This window comes from Pseudophryne corroboree, chromosome 6 (assembly GCF_028390025.1).
Source record: "Pseudophryne corroboree isolate aPseCor3 chromosome 6, aPseCor3.hap2, whole genome shotgun sequence".
NCBI lineage: Eukaryota > Metazoa > Chordata > Amphibia > Anura > Myobatrachidae > Pseudophryne > Pseudophryne corroboree.
In genome coordinates, this window is record NC_086449.1 from 758,991,789 (window position 1) to 759,017,064 (window position 25,276).

The 25,276-nt window shown below is 45.8% G+C and overlaps 1 pseudogene; it reads right to left on the reverse strand.

Annotated features, from left to right (window-relative positions):
- Positions 1-21,772: 21,772 nt before the first annotated feature.
- On the reverse strand, positions 21,773-21,889 carry LOC134937058 (5S ribosomal RNA; annotated as a pseudogene).
- Positions 21,890-25,276: the final 3,387 nt, after the last annotated feature.

Here is a 25,276-nt window from a genome sequence, read left to right on the forward strand (position 1 = left end):
TTATAACAGCATTAGGACTTAATTTATTTATTTTTCTTTGAAGAGAGAGCGAGCAAACGTGTGGTGTAGGTATGAGTACTCATCCATTATTGTGGATGGGAATTATTTCAATAAGACCCTTCCTTCCTCTTTTCTTTTCTAAGCAGGAAATCCAGAGGGATTTATGACTGGTGTAACGAACACACACTTTGAAAAACGTGGTTGTGAGTATTATACTCCACTTGAAGACAGATGTATAGATTAATGCATGGATAATTTAAATAATTTAGGATATTATTCTGAGGAGTATCCAGTCCAGCAATACCATTAATTGTTGGAAAGATTTTAAGTGCTGCAGCTATATAAATTGTATTGCTAATCATTATTTAAGACTATTATAATTGTTAGATATGTATACATAGACACTAGCAGGCCAAAGTTCTCTATGCAATTTACATTTGATGTGATTACCAAAACTTTATAGAGTCGTGACTCGTGATAATAGTGAAACACGGTACATGTGTATAGATACAACAGTATCTCAAGAAAGAACCACTGGTGATAATATTAGCTACACATATCGGGTGTATTTCAGTTAGTGGAAATAAAATAGGTCAATAATACACGAAAAAAAAATTATCTTATGTAGATAGAAAAGGTTGATTTAAGGGAATGTGAAAGGATTGTTACAATATACTAACCTAAGGTTTCTAGATGTGCTAGATATAATGAGTTAGGTATATATATAGTAATGGTTACATATGATGTTCATTAAAGTTTATGATGTAATATGTATTTTACTAGGAGTAGATTCAAAGGTTAAAAGAAGATATCATACATAACGGGGAATGGTAGTTGTCACCATGTCCTTAGGATATGATATATAATTGTTTACCTATTAATTCTAAAAAATGTTTGTTATTTAAGAAGATTGATTTAGCAATTTTATACAAAAACACATAATAACTTGAGAAAAGTTTTCTTGCAGGATGAACTATTCCTAAAAAGAGTAATTGACTCAGTAATCAGGAAACATGTTCCTGCCACCAGAGTATCAATAAAACCTCGAAGTGGTAAAGGTGGCTAATAAGTTCTCCTATGGCTAATGAAGTCGTGTGATTAATCAACTGGAAGTTGACGTTTTATTTCAATTAAGTTATTGATAACATGATTGGTCTTTATGATAGGATATTCCAGAACTGTGGACATTTGTGATGATTCCAGGACATTGGACATGAACTATTACGATACCATATTGTTCTACATTCCTTAATACCACAAATTGGAGGATATTGTTGATGTCCGGAAACAGCACTTTGAGCTCACTGCTGTGCTTATTTGACCAAAGACATTACGGATCCTGATACGTGTAATGTCAAGTATATAAAGGAGGTCCATGATATAAAAGAACTTTAACCAAGGCATTATGATATGGACTGGAAAAGATAAATGTTTAAATCCTAATATTCAATTTTCAGGATTAGGAAAATGTTTTTTAAGTATATTGTATGTGATTGTATGTGATGATGTATTCTGTGATGAGGTTTATTCTTTGGTGACCCCGATGTGATTATAGACATTCATTTGATGTTCACTGTCTACAGGTGCGGCCTATGTTGTATTTAGTAGGCTACTGTAAAACGCAGAATAGCAATACTACATGAAATGATTATTAGCGAACTATACGTTCCCAGAAATTCTCTTGAGATGACAGGGCACATGTATAATGTCCCTGATCAAAGGGTGGAGCTGTCGAATACTGGGACTGAGGCAACCTGCTGAAGGCCTAACAGTTATGTGTGTGCACTACGGGATAGTACGTATATTATGTATACACCCAATAATCACAGTAGCAGAGGGTTCTCATATTCATTAGTATAGTGTAGAAGCATAAGAGAATCCATCTTGATTCTAGCTAGATGATATAGCAAATTCATCTTGAACTTTATACACACCCTGAGAGAAAAACAACTTTGTTGGCTAAGTATTGATTCCAACTACGCACTTTCTAAAAGCTCATAGAGACCAGATGTAATTCCTAATATGGACACAGTTGAAGCTCACGAGTATCTTTGAGTATTCTTGACAATGGTCCTAATATTGCATAATAATATTGCATAATAATATTGCATAACAATATTGCCTAACACTGTATTCCTGAGGTATGAAATCATATGGGAGGGACATACAAAAGGGGCGTAACTGTGTATTATATAAAACTCATTGTTGATACGTGTATCTGGTGGTTGTTGTTAAATGATTTGACACAGGACGAGAGAATGCTACCTCTCCCCTGTATACGGGCGTGGCCCTTTGAATAAATAATAATTGATTTTTATAAATCCATTTTCAATTCATTCTTTTATCTAACAACCCAAACAGCAACAAGATGGTTAATTTAGTTAATCTAGGAGAATTCAACTTGTATAGCTTGTGCCCGGTGTTATTTGCCCTCCTGCTCCCCCTCGCCTTCCAGTGCATTCCCTGAGGGCAGGTGCTGCTTGCATGGCCGCCTCTCGCTCCCACCGTTCGGCTGGGGCTCCATCTCGTTACCGCTCTGAGGGTGGGGGAGAGGGAGCCTCGGCTGGGCCTATGTCCCTAGTTTATGGTTCCCCATTCCCTGGCGACGGCGCGCGTACCCGCGCGGCGGTTGCCAGGCGGACTCGGTCTCCCCTGCCCCAGGAGTTTGGTCCGGAGGTAATCTCCGGCCGCGGGCGGCGGGCGAGACGCGGGGCACAAGAGAGGGGAGGTGAGGTGGCCGGGCCTCGGCCTGCACCTCCGCCTCCAGAGGTGCCGGAGTTGCGGACCCACGGACGCGCGCATGCGCGCCGGAGCGGGCAATATACCGAAGTCCCGGACCCTTTTCCCTCCCGCCCTCCATTTCAAGGCCGCAGGCAGATGCCGGCCGAGGGCGGCAAGGCGGGCGGAGTGCGGCGGCTGGGCGGGGAAGGGCTGTCGCCGGGGCTCTGTCTGTGAGCGGCGGTGCGCGCGCACTGCAAGGGATGCGCACGGCTGTTCGCTCAGCTAGTGGTGCCGACCACGCACGTGTACGCGCAGTGGCGCCACAAGGCTCTCAGTCTCCCCCGCAGTCTCCCTTCAACCGGAGTCCGGCGGGGGGGAGCAAGGGAGGGCATATAATGATAACCTCATTGGGCCCCATAGGATTGCCTTCCCTGCAGCCGGAGGGAGCTCCGGGCTGCAGGAGGAGGGCACGCGCGCCAGGGGCAGCTGCAGTGGCAGCTTATTGGGCGAGCGTGGGCGCAGGGCATATGGGGGAGGCGAGGGGCAGAGGAGCAGACAAGAACACGAAAGGGGGGCCAGCGGGTCAACAGGGGTGCAGGCAGACTATTTACCGGTGGGGCCCTTCTCGGCACCCACCAGACGGCAGGCCAGTAGGCGGAGGGTGGCTTCCGTGGGGGCCTCCCCCGGTCGTGGCCACGAGTTTGGGGGCAGTCAGGAGGCTTCCGAGGAGTTGATCACAGCTGAATCTCCGGGGACAGCGAGGCATTCAGTCACGTACACAGTAGCTGGGGCGTCCTTCACGCCGATGGGGTCGGCAGTCGGGCAGATAGCGCGCGCTTGTCATGACCTGTAGGTGGCCACGGCGCAGTTAGGCAACCAACAGGTAGGAACAGAGCGCGGACGCGAGTCGTGGACGGAGGTACCCCGGAATAGTAGGCATGCTCCGAGAGTAGTTTCCGGGTCCCATGCTTTGTCGTCTTTTTCAGGTGTTAGTGGTGAGGCCGCGGTAGACGTGAGCGAAGACGCGGACTTCAAAGTTTCTACAGCGGGAGCATCCGAGTCCGAGTGGTCAGCAACGTCAAGTGAGATAGAGGATTCGGCATTGGGCTCCTCCGCGCGCTCTAGTTCTGTCAGTTCCTCCTCTTCTTCATCCCTATCGTCGCAAGCGTCCGAGGTTAGTAGCACGACTAGAGCAAAGAAGCGGGCGGCGAGGTACGCAAAAAAAGGCGGCAGGGCAGCGGGAGAAGCGGAAGAGGCGCAAGCGGCTTAGCGAGAGCGCTCGCAGGGCCAAGAAGCGCCGTAATTTGCCCGGAGTGGTTCACTGCGACTATACGGCAGTGTTGAGGGGTTTGCGGGATAGCTGACGGAAAAAAAAAATCAGTAGAGGCGATTACGTGGATCTGTTCGTGCTGACTAAGGATGCGAAGAAGGAGTATAAGGCAGCGAAGGCTAAGAAGGGCATAGGAGCTGAGGCTTTCCGTTCGTTTGACAACTGGCTGGCTGTTTTCTGAGTCTTTGCGGCGTGTTATCTGGAGGATAGGCCGGATGAACATATGAACATCATCCGTTACTTGCACCTGATACACGACATGCAACGAGCGTCAACTGGAGTAGAATGGCGAATGTATGACGAGAAGTTTCGGAAAAAGCAGGACTGCTTGCAGATAATTGATTTTGGATGCAAAGACGTGGAGGTCTGGCTCCAGGTCACCCGGATCTCTCAAGCTGCGAAGGAGCCCCGGAATCCGGGGGTGGATGGGCAGCGCGCTGGGTCATCTGCCCTGGGGTTCAGCGCGGCGCGCGCGCGGGGGGGGGGGGGGCAGGAAAGGAAGATCGGCTAATCGCGGGGGCGGACAGGCACCCGCAAGGGGGAAATGCCTCGCATATAATAATGCACACTAAAAAAAACTAAAAAAAAACCTTGCGCTATTTAGACTCAACTAGAGGCAACAGGACATGAATAAACTCAATAAAATAGTTATAATTACAAGATAATTTTATTATCTATAAAATCAATCAAATGTGAACACATAAATAGTTCATTAACAACTGTAATATGCGCATATAAATAAAACTATATCATTACTTAATAATAATAAAAAGAGTGTTTTCACTCTATGAGGAAGCTTCAATTAGAAGCGAAACGCGTCAGAGAAAGTGCCCTATTTGTGACCTGGTGGACATTGGCTGTTTGCCCGCATTGATGTGCAGTGGTGTCTGAGACTGACGAGCAGGAGACGGGAGGACGCTATATGCGGCGGCTAGAAGACGGGAGCTGAATCAACCTCTAGCGCCTGCAGCGCGCAGAGCTCCGGGAGCCAGACTGACACCTCTCTCTCCAAATCAGTTAAGGTGTGTGCACGAGAGCCAGTTTCAGTGGGAGACGGAGGACGCCATTCGTGGTAATTGAAACGGGAGCTATATTCTACAGGTGCTTGCGATGCACTAAAATCCCGGGTGTTATATCAATTCCTCCATGACTTTTGAACGGTTATCCCATAAGTAAAGAACCATCTGTTTATGTGAGCAATTGGATAAGTTTATTCATCGAGATATATATAAACAAAGGCTTCAAAATATATCACACCATATGATATCTAATCATGAATTATTCATGAGCACATCTGATGGGACTGTCCTATTTGAGAATTAAAAACAAGGACATTATCAATGTTTAGCCCACTGTGGTCACTACTAGTTATATGATCCACCTCTTATGCTCAATAGTAGTTTTATTATTATTATTTAAGTAATGTTATAGTTTTATTTATATGCGCATATTACAGTTGTTAATGAACTATTTATGTGTTCACATTTGATTGATTTTATAGATAATAAAATTATCTTGTAATTATAACTATTTTATTGAGTTTATTCATGTCCTGTTGCCTCTAGTTGAGTCTAAATAGCGCAAGGTTTTTTTTTAGTTTGTTTCAGTTCACACCCGGTTTTAATCGGGTGGATTGTGTTGGCCATATCCACAGGCCATTTTACCTTTGTTGCTGCTGGATAGATTTCACGAGGTATAAGAGATAATAATATTGGATTATATCCTTGATACCTGTGCGGAGTGGGTGTGATTGTGGATACGGGCACCCATCCGCAAATATATATATATATATTCAATAGCGCCAGACATTATTAGTGGCATATAATAATGCGACCTGTTCCTTCGGCAGGCAGTGTCGGTTTCGACACTCCTGCCTGCAATGCGGCGGCTTACACACGGCCTCCAACTGTTTTAAGGGGAATCGGCAGGGCCCAAGGGGGGGGTAAGAAAGGCTATGGTAAACCCCCTGGGAGCGGGACCGCTCAACAGGGCTCCAACGCCGATTACGTTGGATGCCATGTCCAAGTGGCTGGGATGGTACCCCAATAGGCGGGACGCTAGTTTTTTGTTTCAAGTTTGGTTTCTGCCTGCCGGTTGCGGGCGAGGTGAAAGTCAAGGCCCTCAAGAATATTCAATCCGCTTGCACCTTCCCGTTAGTTTTGCACGAAAAAGTTGGGAAAGAAGTGCGACTGGGTAGGATGGAGGGCCCATTTCCCCTGCCCCCATTGGATGAGTTGGTCATTTCTCCAGTGGGGGTAGTCCCCAAGAAGACTCCGGGTGCTTTTAGGCTCATTCAGCATATCTCTTACCCGTCAGGGTCGTCAGTCAACGACGCAATACCGCCAGAACAATGTTCGTAGTGTACCAGTCGTTTGACGAGGCACTGGGGATTGTTCGGACTTACGGCCCAGGAGCACTGATGGCTAAGATTGATGTAGAATCTGCATTTAGGTTGCTCCCTTTGCATCCGGACTCATTCCGTTTTATGGGTTTTCGGATCGGAACGGAATATTTCATTGACAAATGTTTGCCGATGGGGTGTTCCATTTCCTGCTCATTCTTTAAAAAGTTTAGCTCATTTTTACACTGGTGCGTGGAGTCTTCTACGGGAGGTCATGGGGTAGCGCATTACCTTGATGATTTCCTGTGTTTGGGCCCGGCGAATTCACCGCGCTGCAGTGATTTGTTGTTCAGCATCCGAGCCCTGTTTTATCACTTTGGCGTTCCTGTGGCCGAGGATAAAACGGAGGGGCCAGTCCCCTGTTTGTCGTTCTTGGGGAGTGAAATCGACACGGTGGCAGGCTCATGTCACCTTCCTCAGGCCAAGGTTGCCAAGCTTCGTGAGGTGATCGGGCAGTTCGTGGCGTCGCGCAAAGTTACGCTGCGGCAGGTGCAGTCTTTGCTGGGCCTCTTGAACTTTGCTTGTCGGGTCATCCCGATGGGCAGGGTTTTTTGCCGAAAGCTGGAGAGGTCGACGGCGGGGTGTGCCATACCGCATCATTTCATTCGCTTGTCCTCCGAGATTAAGAGGGATTTGGCCGTTTGGGCCTCGTTCCTGGAGGACTTCAATAGGGTGCGTATCTGGTTGGCCCCAACGGTTGACAATGCTGGATTACAGCTGTTTACCAACGCGGCGGGTTCCTCTGGGTTCGGTTGCTACCTAGAGGGATCTTCGTGTGTGGCCCCTTGGCCGGAGGAATGATGTTGCGAAGGTTTCACTAAGGACCTTTTGCTGCCAGAGCTTTTCCCCATTATGGTAGCCCTGGAGGTTTGGGGCGAACGTCTGGCTGATCGCAGCATTTTGTTCAGATGCGACAATCTGGGCGTGGTGCATGCGATCAATAATCAGAGGGCGAAGTCGCTGGTGGTTTTGAGGGTGCTTGCGCAATTGTTGCTGACATGCTTGCGTAGGAATGTATGGTTCCACGCGCAACATGTTCCACGAATTGAGAACGGAATTGCAGACGCGTTGTCCCTCGGGCAGTGGGAAAGATTTCGGCTGTTGGCACCTGAGGCCGATGAGCAAGGGTTTCAATGTCCCGGTTATGTCTGGCAGGTGATCGGACCAGACTGGAGGGCCTAGCGATGCGATCAGTGGCTCCGAACACGCTCAAGGCTTACGGTCAAGCTTGGAGCGAGTGGGAAGAGTTTGTCCGAGGACGGGGTCAAGAAGGTAAGAGTGGGCATCAAATGATGCTTTCTTTTATTTGGCAGCTTTTTGTCACGGGTAGGTCCAGAGCGGTGGTGTCCCGGTACTTAGCAGGGATTTCATTTTTTAATAAAATCAAAGGTCTTCCTGACGTGACAAAGAGCGGGCTTCTTGTGAAGGCGATGAAAGGGTGGGCGCGTGTGGTGCCAGTGCCGCCAGACAGGCGGCGCCCCATCGATGCGGCCTTGCTACCAGCTGTCATCGGTGCTGTAGTCGGTGTCGTATCATCACTTTTTGAGTCGCTGTTGTTTGAGTTGGTGTTCTCCATGGCTTATCACGGAGCCTTTCGGGTTTCGGAACTGGTAGCGCCATCTTAATGGGCAGATTCGCGCATGCTTCAAGATGACGTGGTGGTGGGTGAGAGGTCTTTGCTCTGCAGACTGCGTCGCTCTAAGACGGACCAAGTAGGTAGAGGAACATGGGACACTTTGGTACCGTCTCTGGAGGAGAGCATTTGCACGGTGAGATTGGCATTGAAATATGCAGCAGTTTGGCCCGATGTGAGGGGGTCATGGCTACTGCACTATGACAGTTTACCATTGACGAAATATAAATTTCGTTGGATTCTTAGTCGTTGTCTGGCCGGCTTCGGCCTTTCACCCACTGCTTTCGGTACGCATTCTTTCCAAATCGGGGGCTGAGACGTCGGCTGCGTCGGCGTTTTTTTCCCGTTGCGGAGATTCAGGCGGTGGGGCGCTGGAAGTCTCCAGTTACAAATGTTATATTTGCCCGGTTTCATGAGTTTTTCAGTTTTAATAAATGTTAATAAGTTAATGTTGGATGGTTAAGTACATCATTGTGCAGTTTGTGTCTGTTTGTCTGCCCTGTTCATCCTACTCAGGGATTAGCTACTGGCCGCTGCTGGCAGCGGGGGTCTGGAGTTCTTTTGCAATTTTTGCCTGACCTGATGGACTGAATTTCAATTTACACAATTCGGCTGATTAGTTCCAATACAAAGTCCCTCAGCAGGTTTTTTATGCTTTCACCTCCAGCTGAGTTCTTACATGTTTTTCCCATTTAACCCCCACCCCACCCCCCACCTCACCCCTTTTTATTTAGTTTTATTTTATTTTATCTTTCCCGTTGTGTTTTTATGTTATGCTTCGATTGGCTTGAAGCTTGTTTAGAGCGGCTAGGCCGTGACTCAATAAGAAATGAAAACCTTTTTTCTTTTGGCAGATCCTTCAGGGTTAATGCATGAAATAAGCTCATGTTAGAATATTTACTAACCTAATTTTATTCCTCTCCTTCACTTTAGGTTGGGTAGAAGACAATTTGTCAGTACGGGTGGTTGGCCACTCTTATGTTTACTGGGCAGCCAGGTTTTTGGCCTCGGAAAGGGCGCCATTTTTCCCCCGGGCTCATGGTGTTCGTTGGCTTGGTTGGCGTGGAATGATGTGGCAAGATTTGAAGAGTAGATTGGTCAGTCAAGTCAGGGAGCATGGAGTCCCTAGGGTTCTGGTTGTCCACTTGGGTGGCAACAATCTGGGGAAGAGGACGTTTTTAGAGCTGAGATGGTCCATGATGGAAGATCTGGCCAGCGTTGCCGCAGCTTGGCCCAGATGTGTTTTGGTGTTCTCCATGATAGTGCCAAGGTTGCGTTGGTGAGGAGTGGCGGACGGTCGCCCTATTGATGAGGCCAGGCAAAAGGTGAACGCTGCGGTGGCGAAGTGGGTATTGGCCCATGGAGGGAAAGTGGTTCGCCAACCTAGCATTCGGTTCCGTGAAAGTCACCTTTTTCGGCCTGATGGTTTGCATTTTTCCAAGGAAGGGATGATGTTTTTCCTGGAGGTTCTGTTTCAGGTGTTGCAGGAGTTAGGTTGAGGGTATGGTGGCGGTGCGAAGACTCTGTGGAAGAGTCCTTCGCTGTTGGCGGAAGAGAACGGCAGGTTCTAGTTTGACTTGTTAGTCACAGTTTTTATAGTATTGGTGTGGTTTAGGTGCACTCACCTCCATTGACTTTTAAGGCCGCTAGATCACCCAACAGGGGGCAGCGTCATCACCCATCAGGGTGGGTAGTCAGCGTGGAGGTATGAGTCGGGCACCTATTACCTATGTATGGTTTTTGTGGTAGATTAGGATTGTTTGAGTTTAAATGTTTCTGAGGTTATCTTCAGTGGGTTGTAGCCGTTCTTTTTTCTGCCACCATATTTCGGTTGATACGACATGCTAACTTAATATTTCCTTTACAGGTTTTTCTAGTGGTTAGGGTACAATAAATAGCTAACAATTTTCTGCCAAATTCAAGTCTCCGTGTCATAATTTCTTGGTATTAAGGGTATAGAATGTTTTACTTTTAGAATGGAGGTCCACACATTAGCATTAGGAGGTTTAGTAGAATGAAATGACAGACATGGGAATGGAGAGAGTTAAACCTCCTGTGATGGGTGTGGACCAAATTGTTATGAAAGGTTACAGCCAATGGTAGATAGGGGAGGGATCAGCATATATAGGGATGTATAGGTCATCTAGGGGGTCGCTGTTAGTTTGCCTTCCCGCCCTCCCACCCCATTTTGTAGATTGCTTGGCACGGAGTGTTTTGGCTTTGGGTTGTTAGTTGTGGTTTCTCGTTGGCTATTTGTTGGCGGAAAAGAACGGCAGGTTCTAGTTTGACTTGTAAGTCACAGTTTTTATAGTATTGGTGTGGTTTAGGTGCACTCACCTCCATTGACTTTTAAGGCCGCTAGATCACCCAACAGGGGGCAGCGTCATCACCCATCTGGGTGGGTAGTCAGCGTGGAGGTATGAGTCGGGCACCTATTACCTATGTATGGTTTTTGTGGTAGATTAGGATTGTTTGAGTTTAAATGTTTCTGAGGTTATCTTCAGTGGGTTGTAGCCGTTCTTTTTTCTGCCACCATATTTCGGTTGATACGACATGCTAACTTAATATTTCCTTTACAGGTTTTTCTAGTGGTTAGGGTACAATAAATAGCTAACAATTTTCTGCCAAATTTAAGTCTCCGTGTCATTATTTCTTGGTAATAAGGGTTTAGAATGTTTTACTTTTAGAATGGAGGTCCACACATTAGCATTAGGAGGTTTATAGCAAAACCAATCCAGAACCAAAAGACGAGCAAGGAACCAGAACCAAAACCAAAACACGAAAAGTGCCCGCCGCACATCTCTACTATAAAACTATTTATATTTGTTATTACATGTTTGCCATGTTGTTATTAGGTTTCATCAGGTTCTAAAAGGAAGCAAATATTAAATGTACCATAAACTGTATGACTGGTTCTTTTTTTTTAATCTTCTCACCCCTATTACTTATTACATATACTGTACGGTCTTAGCTAAAAATGAAAATCCTTTAACTGTGTAATTATGGCAATGGATTACTCAAACCCCCCGCTAACTAAAATAGGTTCTACATTTTAAAAGGCCTGTGATCTCTGCTTGTTGCTGAAAATTCACACACACACAGTGACTGCCAGCATCTGTGACACACAGTGCAATGTACATTAGTATGAGAGAGAACTGGTAGGAGATATATGTTTAATGGCCTATTGCTATTGATTAATGCTATAGATTATATCTGAAAAACATATGCACATGTATTTGAATAATTTTGCCAAGCCAGTAGCTTTAATTTAACAGGTAGGTTATGACTATTGTCTCTTCATGAGGTCTTAAGAATATACACTACAAAATGTTAGGCTTGGGACCTAAAAAAGATGAATATTTGGTCTATACTTTCGTCTCGTGTGAGTTTTCTGATTTCACACTCAGTGGAGCCTTTTTACCAATCAACAGTGTCTACGTATTAATATTAGTAGTTTGTATATACAACACTTTCCATATTCAGCAGCTGAATAAATACATTCTATTATAAGTAATGACCAGTATTTTGGACTCGTAATTTACTGTATGGGGACGATAGCTATTGAGCAGAGATTTTGCTCCACTTCTCTTCCCCTACTCTCTCCGCCCGTTCATCTAATTTCCCCATTTCTAGCCATTATCCCTTTCTTTTCCTCATTCCTCCTGTCTCCCTATGTTCTTCCTCATTTCCTCCTGTCTCCCCATGTTATTCCCCGTTTCCTTCTGTCTCCCCATGGTCTTCCCCCTTTCCTCCTGTCTCCACATGTTCTTCCCCCTTTACTCATGTTTCCCCATTTTCTTCCACCTTTCCTCCTGTCTCCCAATGTTCTTCCCCCTTTACTCATGTTTCCCCATGTTCTTCCACCTTTCCTCCTGTCTCCCCATGTTCTTACCCTTTCATCCTAATTTTTACCGGTCATCTATTCTCCCAGTGTTCTTCCCCTTTTGCTCTCTTTTCTCCCTGTTCTTTCCCCTGTTCCTACCAGTTTCCCTATGTTATTACCCTTTTACTCATGTCTCCCATGTTGTTCCAATTTCCTCCTAACTCCCCATGCTCTTTCTCTTATATTGACAGTACCGCTCACAGTCCCAGTTCAGTGGGAGATATAAGTCTACCATATGCATCCTACAGATAGTTGGGGTGCATGGGAAAGCTGATTGCGGGTCCTCCAATGGGAGATCAAGAGAGATGCCGATTCATGAGATCTCCAGCAGGGGGCTGTGAGTCGAAAGATGCCAACTGGTGGAACCTCTGACGGATGTGTGGGAGTTGACGATTTGTAGGACTTCTGATGGGTGGGGAAAGGAGGGAGGGTGTTTAACAGGGGGAGACGAGAGGCTGTGGTGTCCAAAGAGAGATGTTAGTGTGTGGGCAGGGTCTCCCTACAGCTCTATACTGTACTTCCACAAGGGACACAGTGCTAGCTCATTATATAATAGATAATACTTGCCACAGCCATGTGATAAACAATCTAATGCCATTTTACCCTTGTGTAATTAGGTACCATAGGGTATGTCACCCCTTGAGGCAAGGGTGAAGGTAAAGAGGACACAATGGTATGCCTATAGACCACTGTCTATAGGAACTGCACATCACTGTCATATTCTGAGCACAGATACTGTAGAATAATCATCATGCTTCGGAATAATTCTTTGTGTCTCCTGCGCAGACGTACAGTATGTGTGAGGTAAAATGAGTCCCAAAGAGGCTGAATAGGGAAACAAATATAAAATTGTAATTAAAAAGTGATAAACACAAGCATCTTATCTTGTTCATCACAGTAACTTAATGAAGGCAGTCAATGCCCTGGTCCCCAAAGTTCTTTAGAATCTATGGCCATTGCAGCCCTCCATCCTCTTTTGATCTGATGGAAAAAAAAATCCAGAATCTCCTCTGTGATCTTATTAAAAGTTTCAACAAAGCAGGGAGTAGTGGGTAGGAGACATTTCCAAGATCAATTTATTTCCTTCTAAGGGGAAAGATTAAATTCCAGATGAGGCCGATTCTGATCCGGAGGCACCGTGTATACTTTTTTCCGATGGGACGCTGCAGTCTGCTTACTAGATACCTGATAATGTAAATATCCACCTTTCTATGCTGTTTTTCCGCAGCTATCATCCTTAGTACTAACACTTACACCCACCACATGCAGGGTTCAAAAGTTCTGCCTGAAACAAATGTCTCATCTCCGAACTCCAAACAAGCGTGGTATGGATCTGTCGTAGGACGGATCAATCATGGTGGCAATGTGCATGGTGCACACAGGCCCCTGGGTCCAGTGGGGCCCACACTGTACACATTGCACCCATATTGTTTTAATACTCACTGTTCCGGAGTCCCACATCGGGAGTTGCAGCTGCTGCAGCAAAAAAATTACATCCAAATTACATATGTAGTAGATAATTTGTCTTCGGACCATGACGGGCGCCATGTTTCCAGAGACTTGCACATGTGCTGAAGACTCCGGCACAGTGGCGCCGTGGAGAGGAGGGGGCCCATGTGCAGACTTCGGGTGGCCCCCTTCTCTCCATGGTGCCACAGGCTCTCTTAAAACGCCCCTTTTAATTTTCATCAATGTGCTTCTGTATGATATAGAGCAAGAGAAGTCTTGTATTGTATTGTGCACAGTATCCGAAGTTTGCAGAAATCTGAGGGATCTGTTTCAAATTTTGACTTTCATCTGACTCGGAATCATACCCAAGGTGTACATTGTGCCTCTGGAACTTTCGCAGACCCCACCACACCGCCATCCATCTTCACAATTTTTTCTTTATGTGCCAAAGAGGTGCACATGAACTTGCGCAGCTGGACATCATGGTAATTCCTGATGGCACATCGCCCAGAATTAAATAGGCTCCGTATAGCTGCTAAAGTACCACCCACATATCGAGATTGTAGGGAACTGGTATATTACCAATTCACATGTAAACCCCAGAGGCCAGTGTCAGACTGGGGCGTGAAGGGCCCACAGATGGAATGCATTGGTAAGGGTCCACTGAAAGGAGGCACAAAGCTGTAGAAGTATGGCCAGCGGATTGAAGAGCATTGCAGTGCTCAACATATTATACAGAGAGAGCTGCAGTGACCGCCATATAATGCAGGGAGCATCACAATGCCTGCCATGCAATACAGAGAGTGTTGCAGTGACCACAATATAATTCAGAGAACAATGTAGTGACCACCATATATTACAGATATAACCAAGTTACCACCATATAATAAAGAGAGAATCAGTGACCACCATATAATAGAGATAATGCAGTGACTCAGGAAGCATTGCAGTGCCCACCATATAATATAGAATGCAACATAGTGCCTACCATATAATACAGAGAACTTTGCAGTGATCGCCATATAATACACAGAGCAACAGTGACTAACATATAATACAGAGAGCATGTAATGCAGGAGTATCTCATTGACCTACCTATAACACAGATATTAGTACCCCCCCCCACAAATAACGATAATACAACCACGCACCACAGACAGTATTAAACCACAAACTAACCCCCCCAGAAAAAAACAGATACACTTCTCCCCATTACATAAATATACACCCCCCCCCACCCCCCTCCGGATTACATAATTATTTTTCACACCTGCACTGGAATGTACATGTGGCAGTATGGATGGTGTAATGGTTAGCAATAATGCCTCACAGCACTGAGGTCATGGGTTAAATTCCCACCATGTCCCTAATTGTGTGGAGTTTGTATATTCTCCCCATACTTGCATGGATTTCCACCGGGTACTCCAGTTTCCTCCCACAATCCAATAGTATACTGGTAGGTTAATTGGCTCCCAAGAAAATTAACCCTAGTGTGAAAGTGTGTGTGTGTGTACATGTGATAGGGAATATAGATTGTAAGCTCCACCGGGTCAGGGTCTGATGTGAATGGATAATTATTCTCTTTAAAGCGCTGCAGAATTTGTGTGCACTGTAAAAGTAACTGGTAATAAATGAATAAATAATGTCCAAGCTCCAAAGGGAGGATCTGTCTGCCCTGAGTCTGCAATGCTGTCCCTATGACAAGAGGAATACAGAGACTGGTTACAGAAGAGGAAATTCCAGGAATTGGGCAAGGTCACAAGCAGGGTAGCAGGGAGTAGTTGAATAGACAGACAGGGTGTAGTAGAGATGGGGGAAGGGACTTGGAGTGATAGGGCAGGGTCCCAAGGAGAGATTAGAATAGTTTAGCATCTGTAGGTAGACACTGACAGCTGAATCTTCAGAGTAGGCACCAGCTGCCAATAATGAATCAGTTCACCCCCCCTACCCTCCTGTGCTCCTAAAAAGGCCTGAGTAATCCATAACCCCTTAGCTGTTTCCCAGGAAGTTAGTTGGGTTAACTGTCTGGGCTAAGGCACACCCATTGTAAAGAATTGAAAGTCTATCACTTTTAGACATTGCGTGCCATAGAAGGACTGAGCACTGCGATTTGGTATGTGAAGTGGTTGAGGAAAACACAGAGAGACTGAGCTGTTCAGCAATGTAATGCAATTTCAGCTCTTATTAAGTTCATGTGTTCAAATAAGAGGACAAATGTTTTTTTTTCAATACAGGAGTGATCCACTGCATCACAGTAATATCACAGCATTGTAAGTGCACTTCTAAGTGTTAAAAACAAGCCACTTAAAGGCAATTTTGCTAATGCAGCTATTGGTAACTTTGCAAATCCATTTGTCTATAGTATTACAGTGTGCTGCTTATTTTACTTATAGAATAGCATTTAAGCTAGGAACTGTAAATAAATGCAAAAAAATAAATAAAAAAGCATATATAAATAAATGCAAAACAGGAAAGATAGACACTAAAGATATGCACTGGCCACCGTGTTTTGGTTTTGGATCTACGTTTTTCTTTTTAATCTCAAAACTGCCTTTTTTTTTGTTCCTACAGTATTATTAACCTCAATAACATTTATTTCCCGTTGGTTCTGACCACCTCTCAGCTTACAATATTGTTTTCATTCCACTTTAGGCCAAAGGCTGCAGTGAGCTGGCCTGATTACTAAGCAACAGAGCAGCGGCACAAACACACGGCAGTTTATAGCACATCTATGAAACAGTGCCACAGCATACTATGGTAGAGTGCACAGAACAGTACAAACAATAGATCTATATATTTTTACTTTTTTGAACTTGCAGCTCTATCCAAACTACAATGAGTCTCAGTCTTTGAACAAAGCAAACTAGTGTATAGCGCACCAAACAGTACAAACAATAGATCTATAAACTGTATGGTATGCGGTAAACATATTGCCGCACAGGATCCCAGCAATCACAATGCCAACACCGGAATCCTGCACAGCGGGACAACGCCAGCGCTACAGGCAATTCTACCTCTATGGGTATCCACTACACCCGCAGTGGGAGAATATAACCAGTGGCAAGTGCAGCGAGCCACCATTCCCACAAGGGATTTACTAGCGCTTGCCACTGTGATGGCATCCTGATGGCCGGGATGCCGGCGTTTGTATAATGATGGCTGCCATTGGTAACTCATACCGATCAATACTGTATATATGTATAATAACTTTTTTTTTTTACTTCTTTTTTTCACAATGACAGAATACACACTGCTATGCTGCTTGTGAATATACAGCCACTTTAGATGAACACAGCACAGCCAATTTAAACAGCAGAGCACAGCGCTGCATACAGCAGTGTGCCCCTAAGCATCAGAGCACCGGAGCCTGGAGTCTCACTCTCAGCACAGCCAATCTACAGCAGAGTACAGAGCAGCATACAGCAGCATACTTGAGAGTTAAAAGTCCCGACCATGGCGCCCTTATATAGAATCTAAAACCCACAAGAATCCGATGCCAGGAGGATGACATTTTGCCTTGTTTTGGAATACGAAAAATGGCATGGAGATCCGAGTCCCGGCTCGGATCTACTTTTTAGATAGATAGATAGATAGATAGATAGATAGATAGATAGATAGAAATAAGGCATGTGTGACAGTGCGGGAGGCATCTTCTAGTGGGATCAGGATTAATGGAGCAACAAGAACAGTCAAAGGGAATGGAAGTGAAGTGGATTAAGTAGCTTCTGTCAGCACCATTACCCAATCCATGTCACTATCACCATGTTCTGGTGATTCCTTTCACCTCCACCCCACTTAAAAAATGCCTTCAGCACAGTTCTAGGGTAGCTTGCAGAGGTCAACACGGCAAAAAAAAGAGGACATGTGATTGATTGATTGATTGATTGACTGAATTAATTATAAGATTGCAGTTCATTTTTCAATATAGCACTTAAAATGTGTACAAATCTTATTTTGAGTCTGGAATCCTCATCCACATATATAATTAGTGGTTGAGCACAAGTAGTGCTTTGTATTATGGGACTGATGCCATTTGCATGTCACATATTGCAGCATGCTTACCTGGAGCAGACTGTCACTTCCCACTCCAATGGCTGCTCTTCTTGAAACTGGCCCAACACTACGGCCCAGTGCATTCGTGGCCATCATTCCTAGGGCAGCTGAGGCACAGACCAATAAAATGAGGCTGAGCGTAGTTCTCAGAAGGGTATATCTTTGTCAGCTCAGACCTCTACACATTTGTCCATAAAAGGAACCCACACCTACTGTAGCACGTCTTGCTAGGTGATGAGTCTTTCTTTAGTAAAGTCTGTCTGGAGAAACACACTCTGCTAGACCACAGCAAATGTGCAAAAGACTGGTCAGCAACCCCAAATGAACATGTGTACCTGAACCCACTTACTGTACTACAGTACCTAGTCACCCCAACTGTACACATGGGCACCCTCTTCCAGACTTCCACTCTACTTTGCAAATGCACACTTGCCTGTATATCCAACTCTGTTCTAATATCCATGGAATAAATAAAATATGTTGGCTTAGGGGTCTATTATATGTTGGCTTAGGGGATGGACAGAGTGGAGAGAGATAAAGTACCAGCAAACCAGCTCCTAACTGCCATGTTACAGGCTGTGGGGGACAATGTACTAAGCAGTGAAAAGAGTGGAGAAGTGAGCAGGTGGAGAAGTTGCCCATGGCAACCAATCAGCATTGAAGTAACATTTATAATTTGCATACTACAAAATTATAAAGAGAGCAGCTGGTTGGTTGTCATGGGCGTTCTCTGGTCTTTTGAGTACTTAGTGCATCTCCCCTAGTTTGAAAAATAGTATTTAGGAGCTAGTTGGTTGGTACTTTATCCCCATCCACTTATCGCTCTCCAAGGCTTAGTAAATAGACTCCTATGTTTCTTATAATAGTTCAGAACACATAAATAAATCAGAGTAATGTAAGATAACGTGTAGTTACTAAGCTAATAGTGATTCAGGATGGTGAGTTTGTAGGGACATGCCGTGCTTTACAGAAGAGCGCACATCATTTCTCTCTCTACAAAAGGACTCGATTTTTCCAGCTCCTAATGTTTTTTAATGACTTTTTCAAAAACAAAGCACAGTTTTTGTTTTTGTTTTCTTTGCTTTGTATTAAATGGTCAATTATGCTATTAACTAAATGCTCTGGTGCATTAATTATAGACAATTGGCTTAATATTTATAAAAAACAAGTGTTATTTGAAACAACATACTCTAAGATTTTCTTAGAAATTAACAAATTACTAGCTGCAGTTAATTTGTTTCAATATAAAAATGAATTTACATAATATTTATGTGCAGAAAATAGAGAAATGTTTTCAAACTCCTGCATGCAAATAAAGCAAAAAAAAACAAAAAACAGCTGATAACAGACACATTAATTAATATTTTTTAAGCCACTCAGGGCTTATTGAAATCTCTTGGATAAAATTAGCCATGGCCACGAAAAACAGAGATTTGTATACAGGCATAACCAAGGCTTTTGTAAAGTTGAAATGAGGAAAAGTCTTTAAACAACCCTAGATTGTGCTTCTTTATCATATAAATAAAGCAATTTTCAAACAAATCATTCTCTTTTGGATAGTTGTGACTTAGAGTTTACATTTTTAATTATTTCCCTTAGCAGATCAGAAACTTTAATTTCCTCAAAAACCTAGTTAGAACTTAGATACATACAGTATTCTCCAAATACCTTGGCAGAGTCATAACAGGGTAATAATATACCCTGGGCAGGCCTCAACCCTTCACATGTAGTGACTCTTAGAAGTGGAGTGTGCTACTGCACAGTCTCCAACAAAATGGCTCCTCAAGGGGGGATGCGTTTGGCATCCCGGTGGTCTGTATGCCAGCGGTCATGTGACAGATGCTGGAATCCTGACACCACTCGGGAGACTGGTACTGGAAATCCAACTGCCTAAATGAACAAAGTGAATATCGGGGTTAGGTTTCGGGCCATGGGGGTGAGGGTTAGGGTTAGTCACTAGTGGGGGTTAGGGTAAGGCACTAGGGAGGTGGTTAGCTGTAGCTGTTACCCCTAAGGGTAAGTCCTAGCCATCACCCGTATGGGTTAGAGTTAGGGTAAAGGGCAGGAGAGGAGTAAAATACTTTCCCCTGTCCGGTGTCGGGATCCCATTGTTAGGATGTCAGGTGACCACCAGCATCCCGAACGTCGGTATTTCATACCAATCCCCTTCAAGGGATTCTTAATTTCCTAATCAAGACGGCCATTGTTAGTGCATTTGCACATGTGCTGTGTCATCTTGCCACTGTGTATCAGCAACATGGTGAATTATGGATGTCCTCCTCTTAGCTCCTGAGACCAGCAATGCTACTCCACTTTATCCGCTGTTCCAAAGCCCTGCACGTACGCTGAAAAAGGAAGGATAGGCACTGGTCGGTGAGCTGTTACACTTCTAAGGCTGCAGGAGTACATGCTTTCTTCTTATAGACAATATTATTATTATTATTATTATTATTATTTAATAAAACCTGTGAGTGGAAGATAAAGGATGTGTTTTAACGTTAAATGGCTGGCTTATTCTATTAACTAAATACACAGCAGTTAATTATGGTTAAAATGGAATAGTCTGATGTCTCCATAGAAACTAATAGGTACATGTACTTTGTATTTATATAAATATTTATATCCAACTTATTGACTAATATTTGCAAACCTCTGCATGCAAAAATAAATAAATTGTATGATGAACATGGGATTAATTGGGAATGTAAATGTACGGGAATATAAATACTTACATTATGACAGAAAGCCTATCCAATTTTATGTCAACAGCACAACTACTGCACCAATGCAATTTTACCTACAAACATTTAAAAACCTTACAGAATTACCATTGCTTTTTAACCCTCTCACAATCCTCTCATTTCTTATAGCCCAAATACATTTCTGTGCCCACTTTATCTACGCTTTTGATTCACTTCAAACTAGTGATGTGCACCGGAAATTTTTCGGGTTTTGTGTTTAGGTTTTGGATTCGGTTCCGCGGCCGTGTTTTGGATTCGGACGCGTTATGGCAAAACCTCCCTGAAAATTTTTTGTCGGATTCGGGTGTGTTTTGGATTCGGGTGTTTTTTTTTACAAAAAACCATCAAAAACAGCTTAAATCATAGAATTTGGGGGTCATTTTGATCCCATAGTATTATTAACCTCAATAACCATAAATTCCACTCATTTCCAGTCTATTCTGAACACCTCACACTATTATTTTTAGTCCTAAAATTTGCACCGAGGTCGCTGGATGGCTAAGCTAAGCGACCCAAGTGGCCAACACAAACACCTGGCCCATCTAGGAGTGGCACTGCAGTGGCAGACAGGATGGCAGATCTATAAATACCCTCCATAATTAGACAATAAATTCTGACATCACTTCCTGTTTTGGGGTGGGCATACATTTAAACTTAAACCACTCTTCAAAAGTACATTTGATAGTGAATGATAGTCTATTGGGGCCAGATCTATTCCAGTCATATGGTTTTTTTAGGGTAATTTCTATTCAGTAGTGTAATATAAACTGGAGTGTGGTACTTCCGCCACACTTCCGGTATCGGACAAGTCCATTCTGTGCATGTGCGGTCACTTCGGACCATCTTCTCTTGGTATCACGTGGTCGACTCTTCTTGCGCGTACTTCCGTGTTTCTCGTGTCCATTCAGGTCTCCTCTCCCCCAGAACTGGAGCCACGCTCTGTGGAGTGCTTCTTGGAACGCAGCTATCTCTGTGTATTGTCCTGGATCCTGAAATTAATTAGTGGAATGCACGCTGGAATGCATCACGTGGTCCGCGATTAGTGGATGTAACCATGGTGATGACCCCGCAGTCATTTTCAATAGTATAACTGCTGCGGCGGTTCTTCCCAATCGTAAAGTATATACATATAGAATCAAACAAAGATAGTTTTAGATGCCTGATACCAAACATCTCCATTGTTAAGATTCATTATTATAGTATATAAACTAAACTCAATAACCTCCATATTATTTGATCCAAAAATAATAATAAATAATAAAAAATGTTATTAAAAAAATATATTTCAGCAAAACAGCAATATATGTATAAGAATTGATATCTTTGTGAGTGCTTTTACATTATAAAGTGCTTAATAATTTATTTTATAATTTAATGTGACAGTGCTTAATAATTTATTTTATAATTTAAAGTGACAGTGCTCTATATAGTGTTTATGCTTAAACCATCACGTATATTAGATTATGAAGAAATTAGTTGTACTGTGAGTCCATGCTTTTAGACTTTAAAATGTTCGAATATTAAATTATGTTTGATCATTAAATTATATTCTGCAAAGTTTACTATACAGTACCGGATCTTCCCAGGTGGTCACCCCCCGGTACTGGTTCGGCCCGACACTGTTTAGCTTCCAAGATCGGCCGAGATTGGGCATTCCCAGTGTGGTTTGACTGTATTTAATTAGCGAAAATAACATACTACTGTATTTCTTTCAAAATACATTTATTTCAAATACTGTGCAATTTAACAGTGAAATTATATATATATATATATATATATATATATACACTGCTCAAAAAAATAAAGGGAACACTAAAATAACACATCCTAGATCTGAATGAATGAAATATTCTTATTAAATACTTTGTTCTTTACATAGTTGAATATGCTGACAACAAAATCACACCAAAATTATCAATGGAAATCAAATTTATTAGCCCATGGAGGTCTGGATTTGGAGTCACCCTCAAAATTAAAGTGTGTGTATATATATATATATATATATATATATCTCCTATATATTTGCCCAAGTCTGTGACTCTGTGCTGGCCGTAACGCTGGGCGGAGTCACAGGCACAGATCTGGCCAGGAACAGTCCCCTCCCTCTCTCCGCCCAGTCCCCTCCCGATCTCCGCCCAGTCCCCTGTCTCCCTTCTCCCCGTACTGCCCCTGGTGAGTGGTGACACCGCAGCCGCTGACTGTGAGCGGAACTCACATTACCCGCCTCACAGTCTTGCTGCTGCCACTGAGTCCCCCACCCGCATCTGCCCCCCTCCCGCGGCACTCCCGTCCCCTCCCCCTCCCGCAGCACCAACATCCGCAGCACTCCCGCCCAGAGTCTTCACTTTTCTAACACCCGCTGCGGCCGCGGGCGAAAAGGGGGCGTGGCTTCGCGGAAGGGGCGGGGCTCTGCGTCCCGACCCCCGTTTTCGGCACGTTGTGGTTCGGGGGACACTGCTGAATCTGCAGTGCTGGCTTCTGCGCTGTGACTGGAGCCGGCACTTTGGTGTCACCCCTCAGAGGGTAACACCCGGGTGCGGGCCGCACTCCCCGCACCCACATTGTGGCGCCACTGCTCCTGCCCCCTCCCCCACCCATAGCACAAACACCCACCATCTCCACCCACCACCCGCGGCACTCCCGTCCCCTCCCCCACCAAGAGCACAAACACCCACGCAACCCACCCGCGGAACACCCGCCCTCTCCCCCACCCGTAGCACCAACACCCGCGGTAACCAACCGCATTCGCCCGCTGCACTCCCACCCTCTCCCCCACCCGCAGCACCAACACCCGCGCCACCTACCCGCAGCACCCACCGCATCCACCCACCACCCATGGCACTCCACCCCCTCCCCCACCCGCAGGACCAACACCCGTGGCACCCACCGCATCCACCCACCACCCATGGCACTCCCCCTCCCCCACCCGCTGCACCAACACGCGCACCACCCGCGGCACTCCCGTCCCCTCCCCCACCCAGAGCACAAACACCCGTGCCACCCACCCACGGAACTCCCGCCCCCTCCCCCAACCCGTAGCACCAACACCCGCGGCAACCAACCGCATTCGCACCCCACCCGCGGCACTCCCACCCTCTCCCTCACCCACAGCACCAACACCCGCGGCATTCACCGCATCCACCCACCACCCGTGGCACTCCCCCCCCTCCCCCACCTGCAGCACCACCACCCGCGGCACCCACCGCATGCACCCACCACCCGTGGCACTCCCCCCCTCCCCCACCCGCTGCACCAACACCCACACCACCCGCAGCACTCCCGTCCCCTCCCCCACCCAGAGCACAAACACCTGCGCCACCCACCCGCAGAACTCCCGCCCCCTCCCCCACCCGTAGCACCAACACCCGCGGTAACCAACCGCATTCGCCCCCCACCCGCTGCACTCCCACCCTCTCCCCCACCCGCAGCACCAACACCCGTGCCACCTACCCGCAGCACCCACCGCATCCACCCACCACCCGTGGCACTCCACCCCCTCCCCCACCCGCAGCACCAACACCCGCGGCACCCTCCGCATCCACCCACCACCCGTGCCCCCCCCCACCCGCTGCACCAACACATGCGGCACTCCCGTCCCCTCCCCCACCCAGAGCACAAACACCCGCGCCACCCACCCGCAGAACTCCCGCCCCCAACCCGTAGCACCAACACCCTCGGTAACCAACCGCATTCGCCCCCCACCCGCTGCACTCTCACCCTCTCCCCCACCCGCAGCACCAACACCCGCGCCACCTACCCGCAGCACCCACCGCATCCACCCACCACCCGTGGCACTCCACCCCCTCCCCCACCCGCAGCACCAACACCCGCGGCACCCACCGCATCCACCCACCACCCGTGGCACTCCCCCCCCTCCCCCCACCCGCTGCACCAACACGCGCACCACCCGCGGCACTCCCATCCCCTCCCCCACCCAGAGCACAAACACCCGCGCCACCCACCCGCGGAACTCCCGCCCCCTCCCCCAACCCGTAGCACCAACACCAGCGGCAACCAACCGCATTCGCACCCCACCCGCGGCACTCCCACCCTCTCCCCCACCCGCAGCACCAACACCCGCGGCACCCACCGCATCCACCCACCACCCGTGGCACTCCACCCCCTCCCCCACCCGCCCCTGCAACCATAGCACCCTCACACCCACCCACCCCCAACCGCACCACCCTGGCTAACTGCCCCCTCCCCCACCCACGGCAAAGCCGTGCAGAGGTTAACGGGGCGAAGCCCCTAACGACGGTGTGAAGAGCGCCCGTAGGGCGCGATGAATCGCCTAGTATATATATATATATATATATATATATAGTAACAATAAACTGACCTTTTCTACACCTGCACCAGCCTGCGTGAGTGCCACCCTTATTCTTTACCATATTCATTGAGGAGCAATACCTCTGGGAGGGCACCGCAGCATCTTTTACACCTTTATAAGAAGAGTGCCGGGATTATCTGCAAGTATATATATATATATATATATATATATATATATGAGTGCTATGGTTGGAATGACACCTTCACAGAAATGGAGCGATCTCATAGCTCTCGCTGAGACCCAATGGATGCATGGTTCATAGGTGGAAAATCCAGAACATCTCTCTTTGTGAGAGTTTGGTGGCTAAATCGCCCCCTCTTTCTCCTAACTTCACCAACTTGATGACTTTAAAGGTCAGTTCATCTAGATTGGAGTTATTTTCTGCTGTAAAATGTCTAGGAATGGTGTGACCGTCGATTTTATTTTTAATGTTCCGAATGTGTTCCTGGATCCTCAATTTCAGAATTCTTTTGGTTTTGCACACGTACAGTACTTCTTTCCACAGGTACATTCTAACAAATAGATGACTGATGAACTATTGCAGTTAATGAATTCCTTGATCTTGTACTCCTTATTGTTGCCAACGTCGCTAAAACTCTTCCTATTAGGATGGAGATATCTGCAGATGTTGCATCGGCCACATTTGTATTACCCGACGCACTTAGGCATTGGATGGTTATCCTCTGTAATTGTTTTAAGCATGCTTCGTGCCAGTATGTCCTTGAGATTCCTGGA